At 30.4% G+C, this 20,164-nt stretch overlaps 2 long non-coding RNA genes across 3 annotated transcripts; both read right to left on the bottom strand.

Moving 5' to 3' along the window:
- Nucleotides 1-4,021: 4,021 nt before the first annotated feature.
- Nucleotides 4,022-7,101, bottom strand: LOC134689628 (uncharacterized). The gene is made up of 3 exons (XR_010101881.1): nucleotides 6,605-7,101; nucleotides 5,224-5,725; nucleotides 4,022-4,321 (listed from the first exon to the last, which is right to left on the bottom strand). It is a non-coding gene; the product is annotated as an uncharacterized LOC134689628 (long non-coding RNA).
- A 5,947-nt stretch (nucleotides 7,102-13,048) lies between these two features.
- Nucleotides 13,049-18,465, bottom strand: LOC134690934 (uncharacterized). Of its 2 annotated transcripts, XR_010102059.1 has the most exons (4): nucleotides 18,397-18,465; nucleotides 17,096-17,250; nucleotides 16,353-16,430; nucleotides 13,049-15,054 (listed from the first exon to the last, which is right to left on the bottom strand). It is a non-coding gene; the product is annotated as an uncharacterized LOC134690934 (long non-coding RNA). The 2 variants fall into 2 exon arrangements; XR_010102058.1 differs by lacking the exon at nucleotides 18,397-18,465 and having other exon boundaries at nucleotides 17,096-18,194.
- Between the last annotated feature and the right edge of the window lie 1,699 nt (nucleotides 18,466-20,164).

The following is a 20,164-nucleotide window of genomic DNA, read 5'->3' as shown; positions in this document are numbered from 1 at the left end:
TTATCAAAGGTACCAAGCTTTTAATTTAATACGTCAAACGTGCGTGCATTTTTTCTTCACAAGACTCAACAGTGACGCTCAGATTAAGATAAGTATAAAGCTAAACAAGTGCAAAGTTGAAGAGCATCGATGATCATAAATTCTCGATGTTGTGCCAATTTGTCTCGGTATGTTCATAGTATAAGATTTGTAAAAGTTAACTGCAAGGTCGATGACAGACGACACTTGATGAGACGGACGTACTTGGCCTTTAGGACCTGGCCTTGAAAGCACAACACTTTGCTCATTGCTCTAAGCACACAAATCATGCTCAAAACATGAATCCAGCAATTTGATTGGATAATTTTCGAGTCTGAGTACAAAAACCATGCTCAAAAGTTCTTTGACCGTGAGGACGGGTTTGCGAAAAAATTAAATCATATTTTTTGTTTACAGAAAGATAAAAGTAAGGAAACATTTAAAAGACAAAGATTTTAACCGATTCTCAGTAGTTCTGAGAGAAATTCAGAAAAATAAGAACGTCATATGGTTATGAAAAATATCAGTGATATTCATTTTAAGGTCGATCCTCTTTGGGACGAAAAAAAATATATCAAGATTCCTTATCGTGCACAAAACTGGTTACAAAAACTAAACAAACAAAACAAAATGGATCAAACTGGATTTAACGTTATTATACCATGCAAACTATATATCAAATACGTAACGAAAGAACTACAAACGATCTCAAAATATAGAATAACTTGTAAATCCATCAATCTCACATGCAGAGTTATCGATCCTTGCACAAAAGAGAGAAATCGTTTAACTTCGTAAAAAAAATATAGTTTAATCGTAAAATAATTGAAAGATCCAGAAATTTATATAAAATAAACACTTTTTGTCAAACAAAAGACATCTAGTTTATAATTTGTTCTTACATATGTAATATTATTTATCATGTTTATTACATGCATTATATCAATCTTCAAATCGATGAAATGTGTTATTTTGTACATATCATTCTCTTTTATATTCGGATTTTATGTTTTACTTTATTGTTATTAAAACTAATGAAGCATGAATTAGACGATTAGTGTTATTTTCATACATGTGTTCAACAGATTTTAAAATCGAAAAAATCGAAAACAACACAACGAATAAAGTATATAGTTTAGTTTAAACATGTTTATTTATAGTGGATTGGGAAACAAGTTTTGCAACTTAGATTAATCCCTTTCCACTTTGCGGGTGCGAGTGCTGCCTTGTAGCGGCATTAGCCTACTCTTTTTCGAAATCTACAAGGGTGTCTTTAACGTGCAAGAGATATGGCTCTCTCTTAACACGGGTCGGCCATTTATCGTCCCCTTCCGACGGACTATCATCGTTTCCTCAAGACCATACTCGCAAATGGTGTCAAGGGAGAGCCGAAATATAAAGTATAAAATATATCCACTCAAGACACAAAATCAACACATACACACTAAATAAAACCTTATTTACGAAAATACTCAAAACAATTTTTGTATTGGTGTTCTTCGAATTCACAACGAGGCCTTCAACACGGAGCAAACTATCAAATTATGTCGAATACATATTGGTTATTTATACATGAAATGAATCAGGTGGACTGGACACTTTTTAACTGATAAGTATAAAGCGTATTAAGGAGGACAAGTTTGGGCTCATCCTGATTTCTGTACCAATTCATGAACAATGGGGTTGGATGAAAGAAAAAAATCGACGACAGTTGGAAACCAATAAGGACTTCTTCGGTTGCCGTTAATGTTGCATCCTCCTGTCGGAACATTTTGAAATGAGGAGGCGAAAAATCCAGCTGTGTAAGTGACTGTAAATGGTACAATTCTGTTCTTCCTTTTTCTTTTTTTTTATTGGCTACTGTCAGATAATGATAAGAAAACCAACCTGTCTTTCTAACAAAACTAGGCATTTCTTCTTAACACAGAATGTGATATCACTTGTTAAATGGAGGAAAATTATAAAATAAATACATTTTCCAAAATTTGCCGCCATTTTGGGAACGGCAGTCACTCTTTGTCATTTATGTGTTGTTTTTTCGTACTTTAAGAACTGTTATTTAAATTTTATAAAAACTTACATTGTATTATACCATTAACGCAGCTTTTTAAAGATTAAAGAAATGTCGCTAACTGGATATGACGGTATTTGTAAAATGATCGGTGGCCATCTTTAAAAAATGAAAACTTTTGATGGCCAGCACCTGCAGATTTCTTTTAAATATCATTTAGGCAACCTTTATACCAAATTCCATGCTTGTATCACAATTTGCACAATTGTGTCCATAATATCTTCCACTATATCTTGTGGCTGAGAGTACGCCAATGTAAAAACTCACCTTACAAAAGGATTGAAATAGACACTTCAAACAATCTGTACATATTTTGTTTCCAAATAGTTTCTACTACACGATGAAAGCAATGATGGCCTAATAATTTATAATCCTGGTACCTTTGATAACTATTTACACCACTGGGTCGATGTCACTTCTGGTGAACGTTTCGTCTCCGGGGGTATCACCATCCCAGTAGTCAGCACTTCGAAAACTTAAGGTTTCCTTATCCAGGGAATATATTAACTAAGCCGTATTTGGCACAAAATTTTTGAATTTTGGATCCTCAATGCTCTTCAACACTTTTCAAGACATATATAAAAGAACACGTGCAAAATGTTTGCTTTATTGTAATGAAGATGTGTTACTTTTGGTTTGATACAATCTTATGGCATATTATAAGAGTTAGTGCCCCTGGAATGTCCAATTACAATGTTAATTGACTATAACTTCAACTTGGTTTATTATAAAGCCATATGACCTTAACAAAAGGATGGGTAACATATGAACTCGAAAAATAACAACCAGAACAGAAAAATATCAGTTATAGACACAAACCGATAAAACTGACATATTTTGACGGACTTACAATCGCATTTCGTTTGCACAACTTTATGAAATTTTGGGTACTCAATGCTCTTCAACTTTGTACTTGTTTGGCTTTATAACTTTTTCATCTGAGCGCCACTGATGAGTCTTATGTAGACGAAATGCGCGTCTGGCGTATTAAATTATAATCCTGGTACATTTGATATCAATTTACACCACTGAGTCGATGCCACTGCTGGTGGAAGTTTCGTCTCCGAGGGTATCACCATACCAGTAGTCAGCACTTCGAAAACTTAGGATATACGTATCCAGGCAAAATATTAACTTAGCCGTATTTGGCACAATAGATAGGTGGAGGCTTGTTTTTGCTTTGACACATTCCTCATTTCCATTCTCAATTTGATTAAAATTTTGCCGTCAATTCAACAGTCGTATACCGTTATTTAAATGTCATAAATCGATTATGAGAAAACAAATCCGGGTTACAAATTAAAACCGAGGGACACATATCAAGTATATAAATCGAATGAGATAAAACTAAAACAATGTGCCAAACTTAATGTGAGTACAGTTATTAAAGCCATTTCGTGACCCTGTAATTGATGCAAATAGAAGAGTCGACAAAAAATAAATAAGATTTTAATTAATATATTTTATTCAAATCGTGTTTCCACAGTGGTCATTTACAATAAACATTTTTTTTTTTATTAAATATGACAATATAATCAACAAACATGAGATACTGTACAAAATTCAATGTGACAGATATATTATAATAGACATATGCAAATAATATTAATTAAAATACAACATTATAAGTACTCTTAAATGCTTTGCCAGCAGTGTATAACGGGTTTACATCAGAACAATTATCATAAGGTTAAGATAAATAACAGGGACGACACTTATGTATGTACTATGTTGATATCTTCAAAAGTATTCTTTCTCGTGTCAAAACCAGATGATCAAGTAAATCATCTTAACAGAAACAAAGGGGAAAAATGAACTTACGTAAAACAGTAAACGGGTGTCCCATCTGTAAAATCTTTTTCTATGTTCAGTGAACTGAGAAAATAGAGTAAAAACTAAAATAAAAGAGAACGTTTTTTATTGGTTGTCTTAGGTTAAATTCCTGCTGTGTTTATTTTATTGTCTTCAGTGTTTGCATGATCAGTGTATTTGGTTGGATCAATTTTTATTATCATTTACATAAATTTAAAAGATGTTACACAAACAAATAAACGAACATCACATACAATAAAAAAAATGTACAATCTGTTAGATCATGGTTTATGTCCATCTTCTGGCAGTTTTCTTGTATTCCTGATTACCAGTTTAGTTATCTGTCCGATGTTATCTACATCTATCCAGTTCATTTCTAATATTCTTTATTTCAGAAATCACCTTTATTCGTTCAATGGTCTGCAATACAAACATGTGTGTTAAAGAATTACATAATAAAATTGAGAATGATAAACATATTATCTGAGTTATATAAGATATAATATTAAATGCCAGATTGAAGTATCGTAAGTAAACCTTGAAATCTAGAACAGTTCTTTATAATCAAATTTCATCAACGGACCAAGGTAAAAGTGACTTGAATTTGCCATTATCATCCCGATTATTTTTGTCATCGAGACGGCACTCTTCAGATTTTTGCATAAAACAACTTTTAAATTGTTATCAAATGAACGACTATTTTAAGAAATGACTTTGATATGTTTCCGTCTATGAAAAGATAACATAAGAAATTTTGTGCATGCTGTATAACGCTGCACACTGAAATATAATTATCTTTATCCTACATTATAACTTGCAACATAAAAACGGGTGTGTTTTTCATTGTTATGCTAGAAAATACGGTTTTTATGTCAAGTGTACTTTTTTTGTTAGTGTTGTCTTATTCTCATTACAATTAATAAAAAGATTATTATCTAATATAGTGTAGATCCAACTTAATTAAATGAGTTAAATTATTTAAAAAAACAAATATTGCATATCACCAATTTGCTTTAATCGCTAGTTTCATCGATGTGGGGAAAAATATATACCGAAATTCAATTTCAGGATTGAATAAACAAGACATCTTGAACGTAACGTACAGTGTTTGAAGTGCACTTCGAATTTTATTCTCGTGGCAGAAATAAACCAATTAAAAGTATTACACTTTGAGTTAAAACAGGCATTTGAATTGAACATTATACATGTTTAAAGGACTTCTAAGCCTTTTTTTTTTTTTTAAAGTAGAACTGACATCAAAGACTTTATGATAACACTATATATGGGACAAAAATATCGCCACTTATAATATTTAAAATTACCTTTCCATCCATGACGACAACTAAAGTATCCAAAGGAACTGGTTGCCAAAGTGTCAAATAACGATTATGTATAAAGTATGCTTTTCCAGCTGCAAGTTGTGAGACCAGACGAATACTCGCCCGAATGGTAAGTTTCCTCGTTGCAAACAGTTCTCGAAGAGTTGTGTGCTTCATCTGAATCATCTTGTAATTGTTGATAAATACTGAGGACATGAACATTTCATCAGATGCAGCTGAAAAAGTATACTACGTTTAATCTATACGTAACTTTACATACATATACATAAATAAAAAGATGTTACACAAACAAATATACGAACAACACATAATATCAAAAAATGTACACTCTGTTAGATCATGGTTTATGTCCATCTTCTGGCAGTTTTCTTGTATTCCTGATTACCACTTTAGTTATCTGTCCGATGTTATCTACATCCTGGGTAGTATCCAGTTCATTTCTAATATTCTTTATTTTAGAAATCACCTTTATTCGTTCGATGGTCTACAATATAAACATGTTTGTTAAAGAATTACATAATCATATTATCTGAGTTGTATAAGATATAATATTAAAAAATGCCAGATTGAAGTATAGTAAGCAAACCTTGAAATCTAGAACAGTTCTGTACAATATAATGCGATCAACGGACCAAGGTAAAAGTGACTTGGTTTTGCCATTATCATCCCGATCATTTTTGTCGTCGAGACGGCACTCTTTACATTTATGCATAAAACAACTTTTTAAATTGTTATCAAATGAACGACTATTTTTAAGAAATGACTTTGATATGTGTCCGTCTATGAAAAGATAACCTAAGAAATGTTGTGCATATTGTATAACGGTGAACACTGAAATATAATTATCTTTGTCCTACAGTATAACTTGCAACATACAAACGGGTGTGTTTTTAATTGATATGCTAAAATACACGTTTTTTATGTAAAGTGTACGTTTTTCGTTAGTGTTCTCTAATTCTCATTACAACGAATAAAAAGATTATTATTTAATATAGTGTATATCCAACCTAATTTAATTAGTGAACTCATCTTAAAAACAAATATTGCATATCATCAATTTGCTTTAATCGCTAGTTTCGTCGATGTGGACAAAAAATAAACCGAAAATTATATGTCAGGATATAAATAACAAGACACATTGAACGTAACGTACAGTCTTTGAAGTGCATTTCGAATTTTATTCTCGTGGCAGAAATAAACCAATTCAAAATATTACACTTTGAGTAAAAAAGGCATTTGAATTGAACAGTATTCATGTTTAAAGAACTTCTATTACTTTTTTTGTGTAGAACTGACACTAAAGACTTTACGATAATACTATATATTGGACAAAAGTATCCCCACTTATAATATTTAAAATTACCTTTCCATCCATGACGACAACTAAAGTATCCAAAGAAACTGGTTGGCAAAATGTCAAATAACGATGATGTAAGTATGCTATTCCAGCTGCAAGTTGTGAGACCAGACGAATACTCTCCTGAATAGAAAGTTTCCTCGTTGCAAACAGTTCTCGAAGAGTTGTGTGCTTCATCTCAAGCATCTTGTAATTGTTGATAAATACTGAGGACATGAACATTTCATCAGATGCAGCTGAAATAGTATACTACGTTTAATTGATACGTAATTCTACATAAATATACATAAATAAAAAATATGTAACACAGACAAATATACGAACATCACATAAAATAAAAAAAAGGTACAATCTGTTAGATCATGGTTTTTGTCCATCTTCTGGCAGTTTTCTTGTATTCCTGATTACCAGTTTAGTTATCTGTCCGATGTTATCTACATCCTGGGCAGTATCCAGTTCATTTCTAATATTCTTTATTTTAGAAATCACCTTTATTCGTTCGATGGTCTACAATATAAACATGTTTGTTAAAGAATTACATAATCATATTATCAGAGTTGTATAAGATATAATATTAAAAAATGCCAGATTGAAGTATAGTAAGCAAACCTTAAAATCTAGAACAGTTCTGTACAATATAATGTCATCAACGGACCAAGGTAAAAGTGACTTGGTTTTGCCATTAGCATCTCGATCATTTTTATCATCGAGACGGCACTCTTTAGATTTTTGCATAAAACAACTTTTTGAATTGTTATCAAATGAACGATTATTTTAGGAAATGACTTTAATATGTTTCCGTCTATAAAAAGATACCATACAAAATGTTGTGGATGTTGTATAACGCTAAACACTGAAATATAATTATCTTTGTGCTACATTATAATTTGCAATATACAAACTGGTGTGTTTTTCATTGTTAAGCTAAAATATACGGTTTTTATTAAAGTGTACGTTTTTTGTTAGTGTTATCGTATTCTCATTACAACGAATAAAAATATTATTATTTAATATAGTGTATCTCCAACGTAATCTAATGAGTTAAATTATCTTACAAACAAATATTGCATATCATCAATTTGTTTTAATCGGTAGTTTAGTTTAAACATATTTTATTTACTCAAAGTAAAATGGATTGGACACAAGTAAGCCATACTTATGAAGTCCGCTCCGAATGACAATAATTTACAATACAATATTAATATGAGCATGCAATATCAAAATAAACAATATTTTACGAGTCTATCAATTGAGAAAAACAAATGAAACAGAAGTAGATGTAAACATTGAAAACGTTGATGATGATGATGATGATGACGTGAATGTACCGTAAATACATTTTCTACATAACAAGAAATATCTCAGACCTTTTGAATCGGTAGTTGCGTCATTGTGGGGAAAACATATACCGAAAATTCGATTTCAGGATTTAAAAAAGAAAACATCTTGAACGTTAAGTACAGTGTTTGAAGTGCATTTCGAATTTTATTCTCGTGGCAGAAATTTACCAATTAAAAATATTACTCTTTGAGGAAAAAAAAAGCATTTGAATTGAACAGTATACATGTTCAAAGAACTTCTATTCCTTTTTTTTTTATTTAGAACTGACACCAAAGACTGTACGATAAAACTATATATGGTACAAAAATATCCCCACTGATAATATTTAAAATTACCTCTCCATCCATGGCGACAACTAAAGTATCCAATGAAACTGGTTTGCAAAGTGTCAAATAACGATGATGTAAGTATGCTATTCCAGCGGCAAGCTGTGATACAAGACGAATACTCTCCCGAACGGTTAGTTTCCTCGTAGCAAACAGTTGTCGAAGAGTTATCTGCTCCATCTGAAGCATCTTGTAATTATTGTTGAATATTGAGTACATGAACATTTCATCAGATGCAGCTGAAATAGTATACTACGTTTAATTGATACGTTTTGATTTAAAGTACACAATCAAAAAGCATACACGAAAATATTTTCTTTGAAAGAAAGTAAAAAGATTCAAATGAGACATCAAAGGTGGAATATTAACTGACAACGCCATTGCTCTAGGCAGGTAACACAAAGTTATAAATCGATTGAAAAATGACAAATCCTAGTTACAAACAAAAACCGAGGGAATCACATTCAACTAAGATAGGAAAACAAAAAAACAGCAGGAACACTGAGGTGAAACCAAAACAAACGCCAACAAACAACATCATACAAGGAAACGACCAACGGCCATATTCTTGACATGTTACAGGATTTTTTGGTAGATTTGGGTTCATGGCTAGACAAACATTCCGCGTATATGTCAATTTAAAGTACGTCACAAAAACAAAAAATGACAAAAAGACAGGGAGACAAACACAAGACACAGAAAAGAAAAGACTGAGCAACACAAATCCCGCCAAAACTGCAAGTCATCTCGTGTGCTCCAGACAGGTAGTCAGATCTTGCTCCACCTATGGTACCTGCTATGTTGCTTAGGTAAAACTGGTGTTGAGTCTTATTCATAATTAGGGAAACAAAGGCGGAATATTTGAACATTTCTGTCGTCAGCCTTTTTTCTCTTTTCAAACTTTATTTGTAAATTTAGAAGCATACTTTAAAATATTCAATGACAAAAAGGCCTTGCCAAGTGGCTTTTACATCAACTCCAAGTGCATTATCAGTTCATTTTTGTTGATGATGATAATTATCTTGATATTTAATGATTTTTAACTATCTAATGTTTAACTGCTAACATGAAATATTATCGATAAGGATAAATGTCATAGAAATAAAAAGATTGTTTTGCAACTTTCCGATACAGAAAGAGCTTTCAATTCAAAATTTTCTAAAAGTTCATGATTAATTTGGCTGTCAATTGTTTTGATTCTTAAAAAAGACGAAATGAGACTTTAACATGAGTTTCAGTTCTTACCTTTACGTCGGTCTTTAACTTTGGAAAACTGAAATATTTTGACAGACATCTTTGCCATAATGTTTGGTTTCTACAAAACAAATAAAAAGATAATTTCATATAGCAGGAAAATTAAAAATACCGACATTGGTTACGAAGCTAAATAGCATTTCATCTTAATTTCCTGTTTATGGCAATATAATGAAAAAGAACATCATTTGGTTAGTACTTTTAACAGCTTTTTTTTTTACCAGAATGATTATCGAATAGTTTCTTTTTGTGTTACGTTTGTATGGTTGGTTTATTTAAGCAACACAAGTATGGTTAAATATAACAATCTTATATTTTTGTCTGCAGTCATACAATAACAAAAACCACAAAAAAAGTGTAGCTTCTAATATTAAAGTACCGAATAACAGTATTCAGTGTTCAGAATTTGGAAATCATTACATTTTATTAAATGTTATAACATACATACTGTAATAATTGATATATGTTTTAATTGTGATATGAGAATTGTATTCCTGTCTTTGTGTTACCTACTTCACCTTTTATGAATAGTTTATATGTATTGTGTTGTAGGCGACTAACTTTAACCATGAAATTAAATTTTTAATGCACCTACCTAACACATGGCTAAATTATATATCATTTTAAAGCTATACATCTGTACTATCTGTTTTGCCCGGTCGTAAAAAAATCGTACGGTGCAATTTCCGTCCAATCGAGATCAAAGGCCAAGGACGAATAAGTGCACATTGTTGAAGATTTCAGCCTGATTGCATTATATGACTTTTATATACTTAATTCACATATGCAAACAATTTAAACTTTTAGCAGAGCGATTAACAGTCATTATTCAAATGCTGTTTTAAAATTAAAAGTGTGTTTTTGACAGAGAGCACATGTTTCCTGAAATTCGAGTAAAAGTTAACAAAATGTGTGAAAAACCCAAATTTTTCTTCCTTGTGCAACTGCTAATCACTTTAAACTAAGTAATACCCTGTAATGACTATCAAAGAAGTTTTTGACATCATAAAATTTCCTAAAAGTATGCTTACTTCTAATCAAACAGCAAATCATAACAACTCATACAGTTGCCCAAAATACCGCCATCTGCGAAAACACTGCTTTTAAGAATTTCTTCCTATTTAAACATTGTATGTGGTCAATATAAGATTTAATAAACAAATTCTTAAGAATCTGAAAAAAATATCTGCGCGAATCATCTTAATGCTTGACATACAGGGGGTGAAACTATGAGATTGCAATCTGCATTGTAACTACCAGTCTGAAATAAACATATTTTGACTTTTCGAATTGTTTGATTTTCTAGCTTCATTATAAATATTGATGTAGTGAAAAGAACTATTTATTTATTTTATGAGAATTGAAAATTTCGACCAAAATAAATAAAAATAAATTGATGAAAATTGAAATTTCAAAGAATAAAAAAAAAAACTAGTAAACACATTATAAAACTTGATTTCTTGATTGCTCGAATTGTGTTGTTCATTGTTTACATGAATTAATTCATAAAATAAGAATAATTTTGAAGAAAAAATATCCATTTATACGCAAAGATTCTAGTTACAACTGGATTTCCTGAATAGCTTGAATGACTAGTTCATTTTTCATAAGAGGATGACTTCATGCAAGAGTTTCTGATGACGACTGAAAAGAAGCTATGATCATTATCTTGAAACTTCACTTTCCACTATATAGATGATGTCATCTTACCAAAGAGCGCAAAATTTGTGACAATGTTGAAATTGGAAATAAAAGACTAAACAGATATAGTTTACTCAATCACGTATCTTGAAATCTATGATGAGGGTTGGTTGAGAAAAAGTTTTACGACTAGAGAAATGTGCATAAAACAACCCATAAAACCACCCCTTACTACAAAATTATAAACTTCTCATTTCCATCTAACAACATTATAGCAACGCCTGCATATCTATACTTCTAAAGGAGGAGACCGATTTTATTGAGCCGCATCTCCTCTGAAATTAAGGCAACTATAGTATACCGCTATTCAATAGTGATCAATAGATTTACTAGTAACTGAAATAAATCCGGGTCACAAAGCAAAAACAAGGAAACTATAAGAGGAACACAACGATATAACAGAAACACTGAACTGCTACAAAAGAACACACGCCAACATACAAAGAAACATATTATTCGATACCAACTGGCATATGCCTGACTTGGTACAGGACATTTGAAGAAAAATGGTGGTTTAAACATGGTTCTCACTGCATGAAATGATGCATTTAATATAAAATTAAATGCATATATTATGCATATTAAATTTCAAATTACAAAAAATATTATGCATTTACTTCCCTGGAAAATTTCTAATTTAATATAGATTTAAACTAAATTTAATATTGCAAATAAATTCCCAAATTTCAACCTAGTTTAAAGGTATTTTTAAATCTAAATAAATTTCAAATTTAAAAAATTAAATATAAACTAAATTTGAATAAATTTGTAATTGTAAAGATTTTTTTATGTATATAAAATTTGATTAAATTTCAGATTTTAAGAAATTTTAATATAAATTAAATTTGAATAAATTTCAAATTTAGAGAAGTTTTAATATAATTTAAATTTGAATAAATTTCAGATTTAAAGATCATTGAACGTAAATTAAATTTGAATAAATTTCAAATTTAAATATGAACTAAATATGAATAATTATGTAATTTAATTTCATGTAAATTCAAATAAATTTCTTGTTTATGACTTATTTAAATTAGAACTTCCATCAAATTTAATGCAATTCAAAGTCAATATAATCCTGTATAACTGATGTACTTACAAAACAATAGTGCAAATGAAAAATGAAGAAAAGGAAGAATTTTTCCCTCTGCTTTTTTTTTGGAAAAGGGATGTAGGGGATTTTTTTCTAATTTAACCCAAATGTCTGGTTTAGAAATATCTAATTAAACATAAAACGAAAATTAGGAAAAACAGGAAGTGTCAATAAATATAACTTTGTAGCTACTGAACAAATAAAATTGATCCTCCAACTTTTCTGATCCATATTTACAAAGTATAAGACTTAAAGGGCATGGATTGCTGATCTGTTTATTTACAGTAGAATAATATTTGTGGTTTCAAATGGCAATGTGCAAATGTATAATTTGTCAGTAACATTGAAGACTGTTATTCATTTGCAAAGCTCAATACCATTTTGTAAGTATGCTTTTACCTATATGTAAAGAATGGCACTGCATCTGAATGTGTATAAGAACTTGAAGGGTTAGAATCTAAGACATACAAAAAACACAAACACCAGATATAAACTATAGGACAAGACTATCTCTATGTGTGATTTGGATTTTGACAATTGCAGCAATAAATAATACAGGAGATAACAAAAACTTTTGGACAAAGCATAACCATACACAACAATTTCCAGCATTTTCTAATTGTCATCCTGTCTTGAGCCTAGTTATTTTCATGTCTTCTCATCAGGTCAGAATAATAAAAAACAATTTTGAATTATCTCCCTTTGTATATACTTCAATAAAAGAAACTAAGTATCTAACAAATTAATTTTATTCAGATACTGACAAATAAGAGTTGTTTTGATGATAAATTAAATAAAATGTCAAATGTTTGAAATACAATTTTACTATCAAACAATTAAAAAAAAAACATTTTTTGTTTAAATAAGTCCAGTTCTACATCGAAGAACCTCATCAAATTCAAACTAATCAATAAAATAATGGTAAGTGACAAATCAAAATGCTTACTTGTATAGATGGTTTAAGAATCATAACAATAGGGTTATAACAAATAGCAAACATAGCCACTTTAAAATTTCAAGTTTGGCATCATAAAAAAAATAATAATAATAATGTCCCTTGCTAGCATTATTTGTCAAATTTAAAATCTTCAAAAAGCAAAAAACAAAAAACTACGTTATTTACATAATTAACATAATTGCTTAATTCAAAAACAATCCTGCTGCTGGAACATTTTAATTAAAATGGTATGAGATTTCATTCCAAGTGCTGTATGCAAGAATAAAAATAATAAGGTGTAATGTTATATTTCAAATATGTACAATTAAATAAAATAGCACACAAATAAACTTTTATTAACAAAATTATGTAATGTCAATCAAAAATTTATCAATACTGAATGAACTTAAACAATTGAAGAAAATAATAAGTTTATAGGTTTAAAAATATATGTGGTGTATTAACTGTTTCCTGATTAGTTAAAAGTATCAGTTTTATTTACAATGTTTACATTTTATGGTGACACACCCACTCTGATGTTGTGTATTAACACGTCAACACATGTGTACATTGTTATTGTTAATATAAGTAATATAAAAAGTTCTTTGAGCCTTATTTTTTATTGAAATTGATTGATAATGAATGGCAGTAACTTATTTTGCTTTTATTGAACCATAAAATTCACATTTTACATAATCCTCTTCGCAGATGATTTAATGTGAAAATATAAAAAGTTATCTCCCTTTGACCAAGCGATTATAAATAATATGGTGAAATTTTACAGGAAAAAAGTGACAGCAAATACTAGACACTGAAATGAGCCACACTCAAATTATTATTCAGCATTTTAATGTGAAAATATAAAAAAGTTATCTCCCTTTGGCCAAGCCATTATAAATGATATGGTAAAATCATCACAAAAATTGACAGCAAATACTGGACACTGAAATGAGCCACACTCAAATTATTATTCAGCATTTTAGTGTGAAAATATAAAAAGTTATCTCCCTTTGGCCAAGCCATTATAAATAATATGGTAAAATCATCACAAAAATTGACAGTAAATACTAGACACTGAAATGAGCCACACTCAAATTATTATTCAGCATTTTATTAACCAGTAAAGGCAACAGAAAGTTTATGTAAAAAGAAATATGTAGCTTAACCAAACACAATACCATAATCTGATGTCACCGATATGCTGCACTTGTAAATAATATTTATAGTAAAATGCAAATGTTGAAATTAAAGAGCAATAATTCATCTGTTTTACTTTAAAAAATAATCGTTTTCAATAAACCTGGCAAACCCCTCCATTTGACTTATTTTCAGAGGTTCCCCTCAAAGTGAAGATTGTCAACTATAATTCAAAAGTAAACATGAAGGTATTTTTGTTCTTGCAAATTCCAAAAGTGTACCTTTGAATTGGCCCTTTTTTAAATTCAAAGAAATTTTCATTGACATCTCTCAATTTTTTTGTCATATGCCCTTAAGGAAAAAAAAACATGCAAGTTCTGTACATTTCTTGTGACAAGGCCTCTCTGATTCACTTAGACCTCAGCTTTTTGCCTTGTGCATTCAGCTGTCTCTAGTATTTACAGTCTAGTAAATGACTTTAGTCTATCCATGTAAGATTTAAAATCTTGTGACAGTCAAACCTGAAGTTTTGTGATCAGGCGAGTTTATTTACAAAATCACTGTTCCCACTTGACATTTAATCAATTTTCATGGCCTGTCTTAAATTGTCCTCTTCAGATACTAGCAGTTTCCTGGCTTAAAGGACCTTAGCTCTATTTTGTAGATTCTGTAATAAAGTAATTAAAAAATGTTTAGTTTTATTAAATTGACTAGTGATATCTATGTGACAAAAGAAATAATATTCTGCATGCAATTATTCTATCTTAATGCAGTTGTAATCAAATCATATACATTTGTATTTAAAAATATTCTAATGTCAGAGTGACCCAAAAATATCTTGTGGAATAACTCTATTAAAAGAATAGCTAGAAGTTGTGATTAATTTTGTATTTTCAATGGACCATGAAATTTGGGTCAAAACCATTAATCTATCATTAGAAAGATTATAACATAAGGCACATGTGTATCTATTTTTGAGTTGATTGGTCATTAACTTTATTAACAACTTTCCTGACCAGAACAGATATAAAGATGAACAAAAAAAGGCATGAATCATTAAACATAAAACCCTTCTACTATTGTTGGCTGACATTACAATTTATTACACATATTACACATTGTGATTTATTCATCAACATTAAAACATTTATTGATTTGTATCAGTTTATATTTAAAAACTCCTACTTTCATTGTTTGGTCTTAATGTGTACAATATATACAACTTTTATCATTTGATGTGTGATCCCCTGAGGGGTTCAGACTTATATTTTAGTGAGTGTTTGATGTGTCTTTGGGCACACTATGGAGGTCTAAAATAATGTAACACTCCCTTTTCCCCTTGGGAGATTGTTATTGGAATAACTCATTATTGAGTTTGTTGTCTTTATCAATTTCAATATAAATCACAAGATTAGGTACAGCAATTGTGTTTTCTTTTGACATATGAGAAGTATTTGTTTATAGTACAATCAGCTGTATACAATATAACCAACAAAAAAAATCAGAAACTGAATTACTGCCCTTTCAACTTAACCTTATATGTATTTATTATTTGATTTATAAAGTAATATTTAATCAATAGAAATTTATGTGAAAAATTTCAAACAAGATTTAAGTCAGTCATTGTTTGATTTGGCTTATTGTACTAAATACACAATTATTTTTATTTTTTGTTGTTGTTTTTTTTTCCTGCAATTTTTTTTGTGACACTTAATAGTAAAAAGAGTATGAATTCAATCCCCCATGACTCTATTCATGCTATTTGTTAGATGTCTGTACTCTCATTGGCAACCACACTTCATCACCTTATAAATTTATTTTTGCAGGCCTCAACTACATGTAACAGTATTTTCCATAAAATATATAAACAATAACAAGCTAGTACAATCCTGACAATGAGACTATTAATTTATCCCAAGACTTGGTCTAATCATGTCAAATTGATGTAATTACTAAATAGCTTACTTCAAAATAGAACCAGCTGCTGTTTTACATGCCCAGACTAGATCGTGTATGCCTATAAGCATCAGGGAAAGCTGCTTACTGCAAAACAAAACAGAAAAATTCTGTAACTAAATGTGCATTGCCAGGAGATAATTAGTTGAATTTAAAAAATTTCAAGCAAGTCTAGTATATATCATGAACATTGCATATTATATTTGTTAAACTTAGTCTAAGCAAAGGAAAGGGTGTACAGGTTTTGCAATACTTAATATATATATATTAAAGATATAGACCGGCAGATGTGGTGTGAGTGCCAATAAGACAACTCTCCATCCAAATGACAATTTATAAAATTAAACAATTATAGGTCAATGTACGGCCTTCAACATGGAGCCTTGGCTCACACTGAACAAAAGGCTATAATGGGCCCCAAAAATTAATTACAATGTTTGGCTCTATGAAACTTTATGATTACGTGTATATGTATATATTCTGACAGACATTTCAACATACATGTACATATAAGGTACATTTATAGATTTTAACAAGACTAAGCAAGTATATAGGCTGATAACACTAAAAAGGCAAACATGTACCTCTGCATGATGTGTATTTTATCAAAGACAACGGCACGTCTCTATTTGAATGACATGACACATTTGACATGACTATATACATTTATATCTTTTGAAAGATTTTTAAAAATCATAAATTCAGAAAAATGTAGACAATATATATATTACACATCATATACAATATAATACCTTTACATGGAAGGAGCATGGATGGCTGTTGTATTCCCTTATCTTTGAGCACCTGTTTCTGCGTGCAAATCGATTCTCTGTAACTATTGATGCAATTCTTCAATTTTTTCACCTTGATCCGTCATCAAGATTTCTGTTGGGGAATCCATCATCTTCTGTATTAGTTAAGTAAAATTAAAACTCTTTTAGAGAATGTAAATATTCATCATGATGTTTATACAAATATGATAGTAAGTTTAAATTCTGTTATGACCTTAAGCTTATGCATTTTAAACTTGAGTCACTGAACTGTAGTACTATGAACATAAACAGCATGTACATGTACAGGTTTGAAATGTTTGCAAAAATTTACTCAATAGCCATAATATAAATGAAGGAAGTATGGTGACCAAAATGTATCTATCATTTGTATGGCTAGTAATTGCATCGACATCAGTTTGTCATTGTTGGATAGCTTTTATTTTGGAAACATACCACATTGTTTACTTTAATCTTATTAATCTTCATATACACAATAATACGAACAATGCACATATCTTAAGTTTTCTCTTTTGAATTGTTTTACATTGTCTTATCGGGGCCTGTTATAGCTGACTATGCGGTATGGGCTTTGCTCATTGTTGAAGGCTGTATGGTGACCTATATAGTTGTTATTTAATGTCCCAGTCATTTTGGTCTCTTGTCTCATTGGCCATTTTGGTCTCTTGTGGACAGTTGTCCCATTGGCCCAATGAGACAACTATCCACAGGAGACTTAAATGACACAGACATTAACAACTATAGGTCAGTGTACAACCCTTCAACCATGAGCAAAGTCCATAATGGCAATCATACCACATCTTCTTTTTTATATATCACTAAGCATTTAAATTTATACCAATAGGCAATATTAGGGTACAACTTGTATTGTCACCCGGTAAGTTAGGTACATGTACCTATAGAACAAGTCAATTATCCAATAATCTTTAAAACTTCAGCGCAGTTTGTAATTATTCACAATAAACAATAAATGAATGGAATAATTGATCATAATTGGGTAGTCCAAATAATTATGACGTCTGGGACGGCTATTTTATTTTTTTTTCTGGGAAGGCGTCCCAGAAAAAAAAAAAATAGCCTTGCCAGACGTCATAATTATTTGGACTAATAATTGGGTTGCACGACCTGACCCGGACATCTCCTTTTTATATTTAGGTTTTGGGAATAAAATATATGGGGCATGTATATCAGAATAATCATAAAAAATAAATTGATTGTGTAAGGTGATGTAATGTATAATTATCTATAAGTAATACAGTCACCAAGTCGAAAATCATGCTGTTCTTCTTCTTTTCGAATTTGAAAATCCCGCAACATGACGAGTTAAAGATAGCTACATAGAAAACACTCGAGGCAACCGAAAGGTGCACGATCGCACTAAATACCAGTAATATATTATTAAACCAAATAAAATAATGTATCCTAATTGATAGATTGAGATAATATATGCTGTTATAATTGTTTAAAGGATGTGAATTACAGAATAAATGACTAAAATATGATCTTCAGAAATTAACTAGTACATGTACAGATAATAAAGTATTTTCCTGGTATACTTTTTGGTCTTAACTTACACTGTTATTATAACAACATTACAAAAAACCGCGGGACATGACCAGAGATAACAAATATAATTTTTCATACATAAATCAAGTTGATCGAATTACCTGGACTCATAATATTCACACATTTGTATAACACTTAATATATATTTCTCAAATTATTGCTTTAATAGTGAGCATAGGTACTTGGGGACAGGACATTTTTTTTAACCTACCGGCCTTTTTCCAAAATCTGTTATTTTTTCGTTTTCTATCATTATTTTTTGCGTCTGTCTGTGTCATTAGAACATAAATACACTACAGTTTAATTTAAACATATTTTATTTGCAAAAGTAGCAAAAGGGATTGGACACAAGTAATAACAACATTAGAGCCGTCCTCTCCCAATATATATAAATATAAACACAAAGTACACTGATTAGATAACGGCGAAAAAGGGAAAAAAACATAGTACTTCAAACAAAAATTCGAAAAAAAAAGAGAAAAAAAAAATACAATATAATAAGGAATAATAATAAAACAACTTGACTGGAGTGAAAGGTTGTTGAAAGTAGAAATTTAGAATGTTAATTGATTGTTTTAAATCTTTGTGGTATTCTGATATAAGATTGTAAGGACTCAAACATGTCTTTGTTTTGCTGAAAGGAAAGGTCACCGTCACCAGCTAACAGAAGCTTAATGGATATAGCGTAACTTTCTAATTTTGAAAACAGTATTTCTCTTGCTTCGTTGTGAAAAGCGCACTCTAAAAAATAGTGTATACTATCCTCAACAGGGTAGCCACAGTTGAATGCTGGACTTGGTTTAATATTAACACGATGTAAATCTAAATTTAAAGAACTGCACATATTTCTCAAACGTGTATGAATGATATTAAGTTTTCTATCCCCACAACTAAAATAGGAAGGTGGTTGTATCAATTTGGACTTCATCTTTCGTTTAAAAATATTTATATATTTTTTGGCGTACGTATGTCGGAGGGAAGGCTATTCCATTCAATAGTAGTGGATGGGAAAAAGATTTTCTAGTTATGTCTAGTCTATAACCGGGTACTACATGATTATTACTGTTTCGCAAATCATAGTTAAATACTTGACCAACAAGCGGGGGCATTAAACCACAGAGATAATCAGGGGCAGTCCTATTATGTAAAGAATATAACATATTGAGATTTCTGGATTTTCTTTTGTCCACAAGCAATTGCCAGCCAGTTTAAAAAAATACAGCTTCCCGACTAGCAAACACGGGCACCCAGTTACTAACCTCCCTGCTTCTAACTGAACATGTTCTAAATTGTCGGCTTCTGGTTGAGTACAAGGACTTATATAGATCTATATACCATATGGTCCCTGTTGAGTACAACCATCCCAGAACTCACATGCATATTCCATAACGGGTCTTATAAAGTTAAATATATACGAGCAAGATAATTTCTATTCAATACATTTTTCAATTTTTTAAAAACATT

Source organism: Mytilus trossulus, chromosome 11 (genome assembly GCF_036588685.1).
Source record: "Mytilus trossulus isolate FHL-02 chromosome 11, PNRI_Mtr1.1.1.hap1, whole genome shotgun sequence".
In the NCBI taxonomy this organism is placed as follows: Eukaryota; Metazoa; Mollusca; class Bivalvia; order Mytilida; family Mytilidae; genus Mytilus; species Mytilus trossulus.
This window is presented reverse-complemented; position numbering and strand designations above follow the sequence as displayed.